The sequence below is a fragment of the Mus musculus genome, chromosome 1, assembly GCF_000001635.26.
Source record: "Mus musculus strain C57BL/6J chromosome 1, GRCm38.p6 C57BL/6J".
NCBI lineage: Eukaryota > Metazoa > Chordata > Mammalia > Rodentia > Muridae > Mus > Mus musculus.
In genome coordinates, this window is record NC_000067.6 from 190,432,660 (window position 1) to 190,446,434 (window position 13,775).

Consider the following 13,775-nt stretch of genomic DNA (forward strand, 5'->3'; position numbering starts at 1 on the left):
AATTGTAGTCTCCCTCCCCTCTGCCTTGATAAAACCTGAAAGCAGGCAATAGTTTGGTGCTGGTAGAGGGCATAGTGGTTAAGAACACTTGCTGTTGTTGCAAAGGACCCAGGTTCAATTCCCAGCACCCACACAGTGGCTTACAATCATCCACAACTCCAGTTCCAGGGCAACAGATAGAATTTCCTGGGAACAAACTATAGATCCTATCTCATGTCTCCTCACATTCAGCCCCAGAAGACAAGGAAGCAATATTTAAATGGCATTTAAGGACTGAAACCCCAATGGTTCAAATGTTTTAGAATGTGCTGAACTGTGTATACCTAGTTACAGAGAAAACATCTTAAGATGAAAACCTCAAAAGTAAGATGATAGCAGTGTTAAATACATAATCAAGAAAAACCAAGTCCAGAGCTTTAGCAACAAACCAGATGCCAACATTGTTGGTCCAGGGTGTAGAAGCAATCCAGCTGGTTACATTGTTGGACAATCCAGCTGGTTACATTGTTGGTTCAGTGTGTAGAAACAATCTAGCTGGTTACATTGTTGGTTCAGTGTGTAGAAGCAATCCAGCTGGTTACATTGTTGGACAAGCCAGCTGGTTACATTGTTGGTTCAGTGTGTAGAAACAATCTAGCTGGTTACATTGTTGGACAATCCAGCTGGTTACAGTGTTGATCCAGTGTGTAGAAACAATCCAGCTGGTTACACTGTAGAGAATATAAAACAATAAGAGGAAAGAGAGTTTAATGAGGGGAAAGGGCAAGCTGCACAGTTCCTACAGCATCTGGATTGGGATGCTCAGCCATACAAGGTGAATACTGAAGATCCCATTGGTGAGGAGCTAGTAAGGAAAGAAAGGAGACATGCTAGGGAACAAGAAGAAATAATAGTCATTTAGTCACTGGTCCTCGTGATCAAAACACCAGAAGGTCAAGAGCACCAGAGTGTCATAGTGGCCACTGGAGGATAAAGTGAGCCTCCTAGATCTCGGAAAAGCAAGATGCAAAAGCTAATGAATATCATAATGCCAAACTTTAAATACAGATAGAAAAATGGGAATAATGTGACCAAACAAAAACTATAAATTTGTTATATTAAAATATGTGTGTTTCACTTATCTAAAGGGGGAAGTTATAACAAAACTCAGTTTTATGCAGTAATATACTCCACAGATGAAAACAGACTAAACAAGTTCAGAAAAGGGAGAATTCTGGCCAAAAATAAATACAAAGCAAGGAAGGACAATTTGAAATGTTAAACGCTGAGATTCATTGTAACATAGATTTCAAGAAAAAGAGAAATTTAGGAATTTAAGCCAATATCACAGTAGTGGAAAGCCTACCTTTTCTGTCCAGGCCAGACAGACGATAGAACAATAATACAAGTAGGTGTCTATCTCAGGCACATGTTTATAGGAACATAAACATGCCTAGTTTCTTGTGTTGGTTCTGGGTACTGAACTCAGGTTTTCTTGCTTGCAAAACGATAATATAACATAAATGAACATGGTAGTAAGTCCCAAGTGTAACAAAACAGGCACCTCTCCTATCTGCTAGGGCCCATACAGTAACCTCTCCCTGTTTAAAAACTGATTTCCACCATGATATCACATGAAGTCAGATTTCCATCTGAGCATATCAGGGCTAATCTTGTCTGAAGTGCTATTTAGGTCAGATAACCAACCAAGACCTGTTCCTCTCAGCACTCCTGGTACCAGCATCCATATTATCCAAAGGCCGTGACCATAAATGACACATATCAACCTTGGCTAACAAAGCATGGCCATACTGGGAGTTGGGAGAAGGTTGGGGTAGCTGGAGAAGAGGTTGAGAGCTGAGATGTCTGGGCTCAGAACAAAGAGAAGACCAGATCCGGGAACATCAGATCTGGCTGAAACTTGCAGGCATCATCCCAGGGACACACTTTCTTTAGTGTCATTGGTCTGTGGGACTTCCAAACACTTCCTTACATTGTTCCACCAAGATCCTAATCCCTGGGGGCTGAGAGATGTCTCAGTGGGTAAAGTACTTGCTGCACAGCATGAAGACCAGAGTTCAGATCCTAGCACCCACATAAAACCCAAACAGCAGGGAGTGACTGTAACCCCACGTTGAGGGGGCCAGGAATGGTAGGCAGATAGAGCCCCTAGGCAGAACACTCTGGCAGACAGCCTGGCTGAAATCGCAGGTCCTTGGTTTAATGAGAAGATCTTGCCTCAAAAGACAGAGTGGAGAATGATTGAGGGAGAACCTGAAGACCACCCCCACCCTCCATAAATACACGCCTGTGCACACATACATTGCACACACTGCACACACAATACACACACTGTATACATGCCCACTGCACACAAATGCAACACACACTGAACACACATAGTACACATGCACTGCACACACATACATTAAACACATAGCGCACACATTGTACATATGCACACTGCACACACATTGCTCACACATGCTGTACCCACTGCATACACACTGCATATATACACATAGAACACACACACACTAAACACACACAGTGCACACACACTGCACATACACACACTGAACACACTGCACATACTGCACACAGTCCACACACACACACATACATTGCACACACATACATGAAGATTCCTCCTCAAGTCCTGTTATATATTCGTGTTTCCCTGGGAAGCCTGCCCAGATTTTCCTCCTTATCCTCCGTGGTGCAGAGACCTTGCCTCCACACCCCACATTGTTCTACTTTATCCTAAGATGTAGGTACACACTGCTTTCATACAGAGCAACACACAAGGTAAGAAGGCAACCATCTCCTATGAAGAATGAAACAGACAGATGGGTTTGGTTGGTTTGGTTGGTTTGGTTTGGTTTGGTTTGATACTTTGTCTTTAGTTTTGTTTTGCTTTTGGCCAACAGTAAGAATGAAAGGTAACCAGAAACTCTGGTTGATAAAATATTGGCCTAATCTGAACTCTAAAATAGATAAATGCTATTTGCTCTCTAGCCGTCTGGCTCAAACTTTTAATACATCTCAGAAAAACTGAAATACAGCTATCCATCACCACGTACATGTGACAAACAAAAGAAATGACATTACCAGGGGGTCAGAGAGAGCTAGAAGGGGGAGGGGGAGTGAGAGATGTTAGCTTCCCATAGAGCCAAGAAATGTCGTTTCTAGTGAATGTATCAAGACATAAAGCTTTGAGAACACTATTAAAATTTATGAACTATATCAATAGAACAAACAAAAAAGAACATGTGACAATATTCAGAGGTGGCAGAGGTGGGGGAGGGGTGACTAAGGTTATTATTAAAATACTGTGCCAAAAGTTAAGAAAAAAAAAACCCAGAAGATTAAGCACATTAATCAGATTTGTGGGAGAAACGACGAGTACTAGCAACGAGGACTGGGAGGTGGAGGGAAAGATTTCACTCTTGACTTGGTAGCGTTCTGCTTTGATCAGGACAGGCACAGTCCCAGTGGGTGACAGTTCATTTTAGATTCAGTCTCAGCCCTCAGGCAAGACCCAGACCTGGTGTCTGTGTGTTAGTCTGTTCTGTGCTGCTGTAACAGATGATCACAGACCGAGCAGTATATGAACCATAGGAATTTATTGCTTGTGACTTCTGGAATCTTCAAATTCCATTGTAGTTCTGACAACATGAATTAAAAGCAATCCTTCTCCGCCACTCCCAACTATGCCTACTCCACTGCTACCCTGTGTCTGATGAGAATGGTGACCCCTTCGTGACAGTGCTTCTTACTCATCTTTCGTGATTCTTAGCAGGGTCACTACTATTCATTCAACAAACATATCCTGCATGTCTACTAAGTGGCTAACTTTCCAATAAAATTACGGACACAGCAAGGAACAACTCAGGCAGAACCTCGGCCTCATGGGATGTGCATTCACTGTGGGGTTTCAGCCTTCTGGGGCCTCCCAGTGTAAGCCGGCTGCCATGATTCTGTACGCCTCGGACATGTGAAGCCTTTATCACACCGTTGTAAGTTTGGGAGTTTGGGACAACATATCTTTTTCTGTTTTACTGCCTCCTCGGAGCCTCAAATACAGATGCTCAATAAATACTCGAAGAACATCCACGTGTTAACTAAGATGGTGCAGAATTCTGTCACCTCATATTTGTTCTCTTTATTTTTTTTCTCCTTTATAAATAAACAAATTAAATTACTATTGTTCGGGGAGTCTATCCTCCTATACATGGACATGATCCAAAATTATAGAAATGATAGAAAAATGCATGTGAATCTGACCCTCCAAAAGGCTGCTAGAAGAGAACACAAAGATGGACCAAAGGAGGCCAGTCTAGAGCAGTAGACACACTTGTCATAAAGTTGTAAGGTATATGCCAGATTGTCACAGCCTGAACCCCAGGGTGGCAGCCATGTGCACACAGTGTCTGTAGAATGGAATAAAATGCTGGGTGAAGTTTAAAAATGTGACATCATTTCCATTTCTTGCAGATGAGATGGGAGAGAGAGAAGCTCAAACCAAAGCTGGTTTATCTGAGAACAGATGGGGTTGGGGGGAGACAGCCTGCCCGAGAGAGGTGCTGTGTGTCTGCCTGCGCCTCTGTCTGTACCCCGAGATCTGAAATGATTAGTAGAGAGTCCAGTGTCCTGGAGCCTTTCAGGGCTCTTAGACACAGCGAGCAGGAGGGAGGCTGAGGCCGGAGATGAGCAAGGGATAGGATTGATGGCAGTGGCAGGTGCCTCTCCCAGCGCCTCCTGTGAAGCGCTCATCTTGGACAAAGGGGACACTCATGCCTATTGTAACAATGCTGCTGGGAAAATCAGATTGTGGACGGTGTCCCCGGCCAAGCTATCGTTCCCAACTGTCTCAAGGCAGAGGGCACTGAATAGAGAGCCTGAGCGAGGTAGGACCAGAGGCCAGACAGAAGGATTTGCAGACTCCACTCAGGTCTTTTTCCCCTGGGCGCAGACAGATTAGAGGCAAACTGTTTCTTTTGAAATATAGACATTACTGTTTGAACCATAAGGTAATGGCACCAGGATGCCAACAGGGTGTGGGCTGCAAAGCTCTAGATGCTCACCAAGGAATTCTTCTCAGTGTCCTCTTTGAAAGAGAACAGGCAAAAGGGACCCTCCAAAGAGATGGAGTTGGGGGTGCTGCTGGGAGCCAGGTCTCGGCAGCCTGAGGACTCTAGATTTCTGGCTCAGTGATAACTCAGAGTGGTTGTTCCCTCTTCCCTTCTCAGGAGGAGGGACTTGATAGTAACTGCTCTGTTTCTTACCAGCCACTGACTGCTGGGGCCTCTACGCTAAGAATATATCCTAAAAGCAAGCCCAGTCTCAGGGGATTGGCGATTCAGGTACAAGGCAGTAAGCAAGTGGCCGAGGGAGGAGATCTATTCACAGAGGAGGAGATAGAGGTTTGATGTGTGGTGGGTTGAATTCATGCTTGTCCCTCAACATGGCTTCAAGCTAGACTACAGGAAGGGGGTGGGGGGAGGAGGGAGGAGGGAGGAACTCCCAGCGTCTCTCTCCCTGTTTGACTAGAGTAACTGGAAATGTTCTACTCGGTTCTCCATCACTGTAGGGAGCACCTGAGGTAGTAACTTAGAAGGGAAAGGCATATTTGGGCTTGGTTTTTGCATGTTTAGATCCATGATTAGTTGGCACTGATGACTGGGGGGCCTGTGGCAAATTAGTGCGTTGGGCGGGGAGCGTGGGATGGAGCGAACTGCTCATCTCAGGATGATTAAAATCAAAAACAAGGGGAGAAAAGATGGATATCCTACAATCCCTTTCACGGGACTGTGGGGAGGGAGAGGCACCAGATTCGGGAGTCAGCAGGTGCTGGGTTAGGCGTTTTTTATAAAGCTCCTGGGTCCTCCCACTTTTCTTACACCTCACCCAGGCATTCACCACGGGACATGCTTTTTCCTCTAAGCCATTTCCCCAGGAGCAAGAAAGTGGTTCTCTTAAGGAAGTCTATGCCTGACCTCCTTATCTACGGATCCCCTACTAACTCACCCTTCGCCTGAAACCTCCCAGGGCTCCGTCATTTAAAGACTGTTTCCTACTGGTGCCAAGCTGAGGAACACATGACATTTAACACAACATCCTTTGGGGGAACATTCCAGATCAAATCCTAACAGAGAAAAGAAGAAGAAAAGACCAGAGACTGGTGGAGATGTATCTGGAGGCATCTGGCCTTGGATGCCAGAGGATTTTAAGCATATTTGCCTTCCGTAGCACATCCCAATGTCCTTACAAGTCCACAGGGCAGAGAGTTTGGCATGTGCCAGCACCAGCCTTGGAAGGAAAGCAGAAAGCCTTGAGAAAGCAAAAGTAAGCTTTCTGCTAACTTCTCACTTGACCCTGAGGCTTCCTGCCCCTTGGCAAAGCTCTGCAGCCAGAAGGTCAAAGCCTGCAGCCTGCGGAAGATTCCTCCTGATAAAGACTGGGTCCTGATAAACTTACTTCCTCTCAGCTTAACAGGGAACAGTCCCTTCCCAGAACCCAGCCTCTGCTTCCTTTATTACTCTCCAGAGCCCAGTACTAGGAAGGAAAAAAAAATTCCCTAGGGCCATTTTGCTTTTGGAGTCTACCCCTCCCAACCCCATCATTAGAACTCAGAGTAATTGGATGTAGGCTCCAGGGTCAACCACAGTTTAAACAGTGCTGTAAAGATGGAGACTTCTCTGCCCAGGTTCAACTAAAAAGGAATATAGATATGTATTTCCTTAGAAAAGTAGCTATCCAGAAAGCAGAAGTCTCACACAGATAAAATCCGGTATAAAATTCTACCTGAAGTATTTATAAAATCTGTTTTAATGGGCACTTACCAGCTCACTTGCCAGTCCCACTGCACAAATGTATAATGTATGACTGAGAGACCTCTTTACCAGAAACCTAAGGTCTCCCAAAAGGGATGTGTTTCAGACAGGAAACCAAAGCCCAAAGATAAGGGGATAAGCATGTGCCCAAGGACTGGCCTGGCCGTTCGAGGGTCATCTCATAAAACAAACTGCACAGGTCTGGCTGGAAACTTGCAGTTGGAACTGGGTCCTCCAGTTAGAGACTGGCTGTGTGGATCAGGGCATGGGACAGACACCTCAGAGGCTTCTGCAGGAATGAGGGGAGACTGTGTGTTGCCAGAGTTTGCTGGCTCTCTGTAAGAAGGGAACTGGAGACTCTCATAATGGGCACCTTCAGAAGGAGAGGGTTCCCCTTGCAGCCTCCTGTCCTTCTGGTATCTTCTCCAGCACATGGAAGGAAAGGTGAGCAGGATCCAGGAGTAACTGGGGCAGTCATCAATGTAGAAGGACTTACCCTGTCCTTGGGCAGCTGACATTTCTGAGTGTACACTCTGCTGGCTAGCCCCTGTGTGAACATTCAACTATGACTCCAGTTACCAGCTGTACTGTCATTGTGACACAAACTAGAGTTGCCTACAAAAGGGAACCCCCAATTACAGAATTTCTTTGATCCAATTAGCCTGGAATCATGTCTTTGGGTCACTGGCTTTATTGCTAGTTGATATAGAAGGGCTCAACCCACTATGGGCGACACCACCCCTAGGCAGGTGGGCCTGGGTGATAGAAGAAAGCTGGTTGAGCAAGAGACCATGCAAGAGGAAGCCAATGAGCATATTCCTTCATGGGTTCTGCTTCAATTCCTGCTGAGTCCCTGTCCTAATATCCTTCAGTGATGGGACTCTGACCTGGAAATATAAGCCAAATAAGCCTTTTCCTGCCACGTTGTTTTTGGTTCAAGTATTTGTTGCAACAACAGAAAAGCAAACTAGAACACCACCTTCCACAAAGCTACATGGTACCTGACTTTCATTCTTCTTTTCCAACGGAGTTAAAAGAAAAATAAAACTCACAGAGATGAAGAAATCCCCAAGGTCAAGAGTAGTGGTGAGTGCCTTTACTTTAGTTCTCGCACAGGTAGATTGCTATTGGTTCAAGGCTAGGAGTCTATATAGTGAGTTTCAGGCCAGCCAGGGCTACATGGTGAGACTTGTTTTAAATATATATATATATATATATATATATATATATATATATATTTTTTTTTTTTTTTTTTTTTTTTGAGAGACCAAAAACTGTAATGATACGTGGTGGTAGGCCACAGGTGGCATCAAGGTTGGCAACCCCACATGCCTGTCTTCAATTCCAGGCTGTAAACCACAGGATAGACAATGCTCCCTTTGCTGTGCCCTAGGAAACCAGCACACACATGCTTTGGTTAGCCCATGAGTGAGCTTGGGCCACACTGCAGGGGGTCCCCCAGACCCAGTTCCATGCCTGGAACTGCTGAGCTGGAGCAGTCTGGAAGGAACTGAGGGGACCGGGCATCTGGGTCTGGGTTCCTTTTCTGCCTTTCGACCGATTTCCCACTATCCGGAAAATGGCCTACTGGGTAGAAAGAGCACATTGGAGCTTCATAGATGAAGAAATGCAAGGTGGTTTTCCTGCACCCCTTACTGAGCATTGTGGTAAGAAACAAAAGTGAAGAACTAGATGCCTTGGAGGACTAGGCTGCCTGGCTAGAGAGACCAAGTAAACTCAGGTGAACCGCCCAGGATTCTGTGGAAAACGGCAAACCCAAACTGTTGGAGCAGCTGCAGAGGAAACAGGTGCAGGGCTCCTGAGACAGCCTGTGTGTGCAGTTGTGGGTCTGGGAGAAGCCAGAGAGGACAGCACTTGGAAATGGGAGGTAAAACAGGGGGAGGAGGGAAGGGCCTTTCCCTGAGACTGCTTTCCTGCTCCAAGCCATGTAGGTGGTGAGGAAGAGGAAACAGATTAGAAGCCTCAGCTGGGAGGCCTGGTCCTGCATCAACGCCTTGGGTCTATATCACTGCCTTTCATGCCCCTGGCTCTGCAGGTCACTCCACAGCAGCTATTCTGTGGCTCCCTGGGAGCCCACACACTTAAGAGTGTGCTCTGGTAAGGTCTTTCTTAGAACCCCATCCTTTGGCTCCCAGGGAGGTCTCATAGTTAACTGAGGACTTGTGAGGACTTGAATTTGCATATAAAGATTCTTGAAGTCTTCAGAACTACAAAGGGGTTTTATGGGCCTGTGGATGTGGACTCCCTAGCATACAGAATGCCCTCTCCTCTGACCATGTTTGTTCCTTTTTCCTACCAAAGCAGTTAGTCCAACAAGAGACCACATTCCTCTAAACCTCTCCCCTTCGTACTACCTTTTCATACTACTCCTCTTCATACTACCCAATTGCATCAGAAATCAAGCTTCCACCAATGAAATGGGACACAATGACCACCTGCTTTAGGGATAAAAGACAGACAGTCTTGGCCAACATTGCAGACTCTTCTGTCCCCAGCACACCATGCGCCAGTGGGTAGGTGCAGTAAGTAACAACTTCAGTGTCAGAAAATAAAATTAAACAGGATCCCATATGATAGTCCTGTGGGGGAATCCAGATCTTCAAATAAACAGCAGAGAAGGGGCCGGTCTGGGGTGAAGGTGGCTTAGTCTGAGACCCTGTGGGACTTCAGAGCTTGTTCTCATAGCCAGCAGGGGTGGGTTGAGAGTGACCTAGAGCTACCATAGGCCTGAGGAAAGAAAGAAATACGAAAGGAGTGAAGAGAAGCAAACAAGGAGGAAGCTCACGAGTGACTGGGCAAGCACTTCACCACTGAGCCACATCCTAGCCAGAGGCAGGATCTCTGAAGGACACACAGACCTTGGTCATTCCTCTGTGCCAGCCAAGTGTCCAGCCACTTGTGCAGGGTTTGGCCCAGATCTCTCTCTCTGAAGTCCAGGAAGAGAGGGGATGAGGAGCCTCGGGTGTGTTCCCACACCATTCTGTCTTCAGGAGCCAGGGAGAGGATGAACACTTGGACAGGAAGCCAGCACCCACCGTGACATGTCCATTGAGAGCCACTGACCTGCAAGGTGATGCATCCCAGTCCGCGCCTTCTCTCTAGTTGTCTCCTTTTCTCCTCGTCTCTCAACTTAGTAGAAAAGGGAACATTAATTAGAGGGAAAACTGTCCGTAGTCTGGGGAACTTCCCAACTCAAGGAAGATCTGCTTTCAAGAAGCTACCTGGAGCCAGACACAGGCAGCTGTGGTTGCACCTGAATCATTCATAAGGTGTATGGGAGGGATTGCTTAGGAAAGGGAGGCAGAGGCTACCATAGAACTCTCCTCGTTTTTTTCAGTTAGCCTGGAGCTGAATTCCGAATGAACAGATTTCATGTAACACAAATATCCCTTCAACTAGAGAGAAGGACAGTGGGATGGTGAGTTAAAAGGACAACATTATACTATATAATACAGCAACTTCACCCAGTTTCCAGGAGCTTTAGAAACAGAAACAACTAAGTTTAGCCTATCCTTAGCAGAGGTGTGCAGAGGCAAGTTAGCTCTGAGCATGCTCAGAACATCTTCCTCTGTCCCCATGTCATGGAAACAGTTCAAGGAGAAGTTCACTTGTGCTTGCTAAACTCAGAGGAGTGGTATGGTTACCAAAGAGCACGTCCCCTTGAGCTTTCGGATTCCCCCAGGTAAGGTAGAACCAAGACAGTTGTGGATGACTTTGAACTTGGGAAGGAGGAAGTGGGAAGAGACAAAAAAGAAAAAAAAAATCAGCCTAAGGTAATTTACTGCTTCTCTCACCAAAACTCATCCACAAGGGTGGGACCTGGTGAAACATTTCTTAGAAGCAGAAAACTGCTTCCTCTGGGATAAGCTGAAGAAAAGAGGAAGCTAATTAAGTAAAAATTGAGGAAGCTGTGGGTCGCTAACCTGCTGAGAATGTTCTAGAAGCCACCATCAATCATCGTAAACCACTGCTCACTCAGACTCTTCCATGCCACCCTCTGTGCCAAGGGCACGGAAGATGGATTCTGGGTGAGACCAAGGCCCATGCTCCTTCTCACAGAGAAAGCAAGATAGCAAGTCACAAGGGAGAACATGGGTGAGTACAAGGCATATATGCTGTGTGAATGCAAAGGTGTGCACACATCTTCTACCGGAAAACAGCAACAAATCTGTCACTTGTTTGTCAACAATAATGGAATTTTCTTGTTGTTGTTGTTGCAGTAGGGGCTTTACTGTTACAGCTTTTGAAAAAGGTTTTCATATCTCTATGCTTTGTTGTTCCATTTAGAGTAGAACCTTCCTAGAATGATTTAGTACATCTCCCCCATCCTTCTATCCATCCATCCATCTATCCATCCACCAACATGACATTTCCCCTTTTCCTTTTCTCTACAAAAATGCAGGAAAGACTAGCACTTGACACCTGATTCTTGTGAATTTATGGTCTTATGTGACATAAATTTATAAGTGTTTGCTATTAGACAGTGCAACTTGATGCCTGTCATTTGAAAATGGGTGTGACCATTCTAGAGTCTCAGAATAGTCACAGACAGTAACTTATAAGAGCTTAGACCCTGGAGTGAAGACAAATGATGTTTAGGATCTACTTTTTTTTTTTTCTGTTTAGTTAGCAATGTGACCTCTGTAGGTTATTTAAACTTCTTGTAATAGGAAGTAAATAGGACCTCTTTCAGATGGCTAAGCAGACTAGTAAATGACATAACACATTTACATGCTCATTGAGGGTCTTACACAGAAAGTGATCAAGAAACAATAGGTGGAAAAGAGAGGGGGAGGGATGGGGGAGGGGAAGAGGGCGAGGAAGAGGTTGAGAGCCAGCATCATAATACTTAGTCTCTACCCTCCGTCCTTCTGGTCTTCCGCATGAAGGGACTTAACAGCTTTTCCTTGGGGCATTTTCAAACTCTCTGCATGCTGCTCTCCTGGGTGGATGGGTGATCGGCCAGGAATCCGAGGAGGGCAAGGCGCCCAGGAGCCTGTGAACAGCACTGACCTTAGTTTCCAACTTGGGAGTTCTTTATCATCCGGAACCAGCAAGGAACTGAAGCCACTCACTCACAGCTGATGTGCGTGAAAGCTGCTTTAGCTGCCACAGTGAGCTGCAGCCCTGTGCTCGTCTTCCTGAGCCCCGTGGTAGATACTCCCACCAATACCAGCTCTTGCCCTGAGACGGTGCTTGAGCTGGGCTCACATTGAGTCTCACTGGGAGCAGCTGACATTGCTACCTTCCCCTCTCCCCCAGCTGGTGGAGGATGAGCAGATGAAGTCTCCTGACAACCTGTAACAGGGAGGCTGCAGAGACTAAGTGCTTGCCCAACGAGCTACCAACCAGCTCACTGGCAAAGGGTTCAGCCAGCTGAGCAGTGCATGGGATTAGTCCAGCAACCATTTTCATCTGTGTTTCAGTTTAGGCGACCAAGAGCTCGCTCATCACCTCCTACGCACTAACCCAAGTTACCCCACGCCCTTGCATGACATCTTGTAGTCTTCGAAGGACTTTTGCATACCAATCTCTACTTGATTTTCATAACCAACCTCTCTGAAAATAAGTTTAAGAAAATAAACTCGGGGCTTGGGAGATGGTTTGATCCATAAAGTGTTTCCAATGCAAGCATTAGGGCCTAAGTTAAAAACGAAAAACAAAAGCAAAAAAACAGGTGCGGTAGTGTGTGTTAGTACTCTCAGAGTGCAGAAGGTGAAGACAGACTGGTCCCTGAGCTCGCTGGCCAGCTAGCCTGCTCTACTTGGCAAATCCCAGGACAGTGAAAGACCAAGGTGGATGACCCCTGAGGAACGACGCATGAGGTTGGCCTCTGCCATCCACACAAGTGTGCACACTCCCATACAAGAATATCCACACACATGCACATGTGTGTTTGTGCAAAAAGAAAAGAAACAAAAAAGTTAAGATATTTCATCTGTGGCACAAGGCAGACCAGGTATTCTAATTTATACAAAGTTGCTTTTTCCACTATGAGGGCGAGGAAGGGACCAGCACAAGCCTGTACCCAGGCTGCCAATAACAAAGGAGAGAGAGAGAGAGAGAGAGAGAGAGAGAGAGAGAGAGAGAGAGAGAGAGGAAGAGAAGAGAAGAGAAGAGAAGAGAAGAGAAGAGAAGAGAAGAGAAGAGAAGAGAAGAGAAGAGAAGAGAAGAGAGAAGAGAGACCAGTGAAAGTAACGCTGACATCCAGAAGTTCAGGGCAACACATGAGCAGTCCAGAAACGTGGACACAGAAACCAAAGACAGAGTTTTCTGAAGTCCATGGGGTCAAGTTTGTCACAGTTCTGTTTTTAATACAGGAGACAAAATCCCCACTGTGGGGGGCAAGAGACAACAACTGGCAACAGACAGTGGGCTATGATGTGGAGTCGCGTCCTCAGAACTCAGTGTCAGCTTTCACATCATGCGGATCCAGGTTTACACTTTACAGACTTGCTCATCCCAGCACATAAGGCAACTACCATGGCAATGATACCCATCACTATGACCCACTCTGATTGGCCAAATCTGATCACGTGCTTACCCACAGGCCAAGGGATGAGGTCGGTGTTGTCAAAATCAGGTGAGCTGATGGTGTGGGGTGGGGTGGTTCTTCAACAGAAAGTTGGGGCGCTATAAACCGATACAATGGGAGGGCTGGGCAGAGAGAAACAGTCACCGGGACTGTGTTGGCTCTGACCTTCCGGAAGCATCCATGGATGGGGCCAGCGGTGATAAAAGGACTTGATACAGGGCTGCAAGGTAGCACTAGGCAGGGAGTCACAAAGTCCTTGGCTGTAATTCCAGCTCTCTCCGTAACTACTGATGTGACTTTGAACAAGTCATTGAGGGTCTCTGGGCTTCAGTGCCTCCTATGTAACAGAGAGCAGTAATTTAAATAATAGTAATGGCAAAAGCTCCCCAGGTTGCTGTGAGGAT

General features: G+C 46.1%; 1 long non-coding RNA gene across 2 annotated transcripts; it reads right to left on the bottom strand.

Annotated features, from left to right (window-relative positions):
- Nucleotides 1-265: 265 nt before the first annotated feature.
- On the bottom strand, nt 266-10,144 carry Gm30725. Of its 2 annotated transcripts, none has more exons than XR_003948944.1 (2): nt 9,900-10,144; nt 266-710 (listed from the first exon to the last, which is right to left on the bottom strand). It is a non-coding gene; the product is annotated as a predicted gene, 30725 (long non-coding RNA). The 2 variants fall into 2 exon arrangements; XR_003948940.1 differs by lacking the exon at nt 9,900-10,144 and adding an exon at nt 7,312-7,360.
- Between the last annotated feature and the right edge of the window lie 3,631 nt (nt 10,145-13,775).